This window comes from Arachis ipaensis, chromosome B05 (genome assembly GCF_000816755.2).
Source record: "Arachis ipaensis cultivar K30076 chromosome B05, Araip1.1, whole genome shotgun sequence".
NCBI lineage: Eukaryota > Viridiplantae > Streptophyta > Magnoliopsida > Fabales > Fabaceae > Arachis > Arachis ipaensis.
The window spans coordinates 8,545,244-8,549,733 of NC_029789.2; the positions used below are offsets into that span (position 1 = coordinate 8,545,244).

The 4,490-nt window shown below is 36.6% G+C and overlaps 1 long non-coding RNA gene across 1 annotated transcript; it reads right to left on the reverse strand.

Moving 5' to 3' along the window:
- Positions 2,738-4,011, reverse strand: LOC110271736. The gene is made up of 2 exons (XR_002362346.1): positions 3,539-4,011; positions 2,738-3,160 (listed from the first exon to the last, which is right to left on the reverse strand). It is a non-coding gene; the product is annotated as an uncharacterized LOC110271736 (long non-coding RNA).

Genomic DNA, 4,490 nt, shown 5'->3' on the forward strand with positions numbered 1-4,490 from the left:
GTCTAACTCTCTTTCTAGAACATATTTACGCGGAAGAATCATGGTAGAACAAAAGCTATGACCAAGCATGCCATCAAAAAGTTACAGAATGGCTGTCCACGCCAGCATCTTCCAAAAAAGCTGGTTGAGGTACTATTACTACTGTCGATGAACCTACTTTCGTTCTACTCTTCCATAAATGAATGATTGATAACCTGTGATTTTGAAACATTTTTTGCACTCTCACCACATATTTTACACAACCTGTGATTGTGAAAAGGTTAATAACTTTAACAACATACTCGACATTCAACAATGAGCAGTTCATGCAGGAGATACATAGTTATGAATTAATTCTTTTGGGGGTGATGAAAGTGTAAATTTAATTTCCTATTTCATTCCCCATATATCATCTGAACAGAGGGAAAAAAGGATTTTCAAAGATACTTTATGAACACACCTACCACATATTATTCGTTGAAACAAGATATTACCAGTGCACACACATACAGCAAGAAGAATGCAGGAGTGAGGGTTTCTTTTTCAAAGGCATAATCAGAACTCATAATCAATTCAACTCATAATCAATTACACTCATAATCAATTAATAATAGATAAAATACATAATCAGAACTCATAATCAATTCAACTCTCTCAAAGGCATTTAATCAAACACCTTATCTCCAATCTCACCTCTTTTCTTATTTCTAACATAATCAATTAATTACAGATAAAATACATAATCAGAACTCATAATCAAAATTTTTTAACACAATCAAAATTAATTTTAGCAAACTAAACTTCACAACTAGATCAATTGGTTCTTCTTGTCATTCAGGATGCTGGTTACCTAATCAAATAAAGTCAAATTACATACAAGCAGCAACAAAAAATAAGCATAAGCAAAATTAGTCAATTAGAGGTATTTAACAATCAAGATTTCTCAACATTGTACCTGAAGCATTAGAATCGGGAGAGGATGCCTCCAAGTTCAAATTGTTTTCTCCCAATCTGAAACCAAGACAATGTGAAAAAATGGAATAAGGAGGTGGAAGAAGAAGTTGTAAATACAGAAAAGGGGAATGAAAATCAATGTCTCTCACTGTAAACTTACACTTGAGGAACAATCAATTCCTTCTGGAACTAGCGCAACCGAAGAAAATAAACAAGCGAGTTTTCGATTTCCTGCAGAAGAAGAAAACGTAAGGAAGGAGAGAAAAAGAGATGAATCAGAGAAGCTATAGCCAGCAGATAGAAACGAACATCAAAATTGGATTCACCGCTGCAAGGTTGCAATGAGGAGAATCAAACGCACCCAGTTCCAGCTCTGATTAACTTTGTTTAGTTTCTCACCTAAATCTGGTTCCCCTATCACATGAGACGGAGAAAGCTTCCCGATTTCAGTTCCTAGGCTCTGCAGAAATGCAAATCTATGTCTAAAATCCAAATAATGGCGACATTTCAGAACTTCTGTCTCCGACTATGGATGTAAAATCCAGTCGGCCACGATCGTCCCTATAATGAGAAAGACACAGAAGACAAAGAAGAAGAAGAGGGAAAGGTAGAGAAGGAGCTGGTTCTTCTGGTTTCTTTTCTGATAGAACGAAAATGGTGAGAGAGAGAGGCTGGAGTAGAGGAGGGAGACGGAAAGGTGGAGGAAGAGTAAAGGGTTAATTTTGTCTTTCTCAAAATAAAAAGGGAGACATAATTTATAAATTTAAAAAAATTGAGAGAATATTCAATTTAGGAATGGAATATTCCGTTAAATCAAACGATTTTGTTACGGTAGGGATCTAATTGAAAAAAAATTTTTGTGCAGGGACCCAATTAAAAAGAAAAAAAGTATAGGGATCTAATTGAAAATTTCGCGAAACTATAGGGACCAACAGAGTAATTAAACCTTATTTTTATATCCGCCGTGCTTAGCTTCTTAAATGGTGTGGGATTCGTTGGTGTAATTGCTCTTGATGAAGGAAAGGGGTATGGGGTGGGAAGGTCTTACGTCTTCGGCTGCTATGGAAGGTTGGGAAATCGGGTTCAAAGTCCGATTAGGGGCAAAGCGGTTTGGACTTGGGTATTAGGCAGGCTTGTGTCTACTAAGGTCCAAGGTAACAACATTTTTTTGTTTTTGTAGTTGCTGTAGATACTGCTTGGACATAGGATGTGGGTTGGGTCAAGAGTAATTTGCATTTTAATTGTTTCTGGAGCCCAACAATGAATAAGGAGATGATCCACTCTTCACTTAGTCATGAGACTCTATTAGTCAACTCCTCAAATCACTATAAGAAAATACGTCTATTGCCACGCTTTTAAAGCGTAGCGAAAAGCTGAAAAAAGCGTGGCGATAGCTTTTCGCCACGCTTTTTGAGCTATCGCCACGCTTTTGAAAGGGTGGCCTCTACAAGGGTGGCTGTTGCTCTGTCGCCACGCTTTTTTTTGCCACGCTTTTTATAGATTGTCACGTTTAAAAGCGTGGCCATAGGTGAGAGATATGGCCACGCTTTATATGTGGAAGATATGGCTACGCTTTTAAAACGTGGCAATAGATGGAGATACGGCCACGCTTTGGAAGCGTGGCAATAGAGGGAGATACGGCCACGCTTTTGAAGCGTGGCAATAGGGTTAGATACGGCCACGATTTTAAAGCGTGGCAATAACGAGATACGGCCGTTAAATCACAAAGCTCACTATCATTGCTATCATGTTGAGAAAGAAATTCTACTGAAGTTCACATATCAAATACCCAACACATTCAGAATTGTATCAAAGTTAATATTAATTATTAAGAGCTAAATCCAAAATAAACTGTCTTACACCAGTAATCAAATCATTCCATTTGTAGTATCTTTCTATGTTCTACTGTACCATAACCAAAATAATCATTCTAAAGACATCAATTGAAACCTAAAAGGTTGTCAAGAACTATACAATGGCATAGGAAACTTGAACAATACTAAACTAGTAACACAAGGTGTATTCCGAAGCGATCAAGAAGCATGAAATCAATCAGCCTAAGCATGTTCACCACGGATGCGGCGAGCAAGCTGAATATCTTTGGGCATTATGGTGACCTCTTGGCATGGATGGCACACAAGTTGGTGTCCTCAAACAAACCAACCAAGTAGGCTTCAACAGCTTTGTGGAAAGCAAGGACAGCATGGTTCTGGAACCTCAAATCAGTCTGCAAACATAATAAATCAATCAATAAATAGGAATCATTACATATTTTACAGCAAAAAATAACCCAACGCACCAGGACTAAGATAAAAAGGGGTTAATTAGATTGGCTTGCCTTCTGCTTCCTTATCACAGCAGAAATAGCTGGTGTTGACAATATACCTTCCCGTATTAGAAAGATAAGTTGTTCTAAATTTCTATTAAGAGAGTCATGTTAATAATAATACACACTAGAGGATTGTGAACAATAAGGTGATGCACTAGTCCATCAAAGATTTTTTATCCTTATGATGATGTCATTTACTGCCATCTTGTGTTACAAAGTTCTTCATATTTGTTTTAGAAAGATTCATTGAAAAATTCAAATGATTAAGATACTTACTGTCCAATCAAAATTTTTCGAACACCATTCTCGGCAGCAATTTTAATTATAATCTGAAGTAAATGAGAACAGCAACAGAAACAGAGACAGGGTAAGCAATTTTCTTAACAAAATTAAATTTGATAGCTAAAATAATGCATTCAAAAGCTAAACCTGCGCAGCTTAAAATTAAATTAAACAGTTTTCTATTGCAGATCCCACTGATGACAGGGCTTCCATTTGGTATTGCAGGATAGCACACTCTGCATATATCAGCAATTCAATTTGACTAAACACACAATATACATTGAATAATTCCAAAACCCTCGCCTATCAAAGAAAGAAAAAGTTAACCAAAACTCGGAACACACACATGGCACAACTGAAACAAAGTTCACACCAAAACCAAACTTCCTGTGCCTGCTTTATCTCTCAATTTATTCTAAATTACATTTACTCACAGCTTTTATATCTTGTTTTACCCTCTTTATTAATGCTCTACTGATAATAATGCTTTTCTGTTGCTCATGCATCCTGGAAATTCATTTTCCAATGTTACACTACCTTTAAAAACATATACTTTTCTGTAAGGTAAATGTTTAGGGTCTAGGGTAGGAAGAAGAAGGAAATGAAAGGAAGGGAAAGGGAAAAAGAGTTTGAGTCTCAATAGAATTCGATGACAAATGTAATAATGAGTTGAATTACTCAGTTCCATTCAATTCTGCTAATAGGCCTGACTCTTTTTCGGTTGATATAACTGAATGTGGGATCATTTTCTAACTGACTTGAACAGTTAAACTAAATCTTGCATGTGGGAAGTGAGCTGCATCATTCAGTGCCCCCAAACCAAGTTGGGATTCTGCTAGTGACGTAGAGTGGCATTATATTTTGACATCTCAAGAACAGAAAATGTTAGTTGGAACAGTAGCATACCATTTTGCCTTAAATTCTATGCAGTTTTACATGCCACATG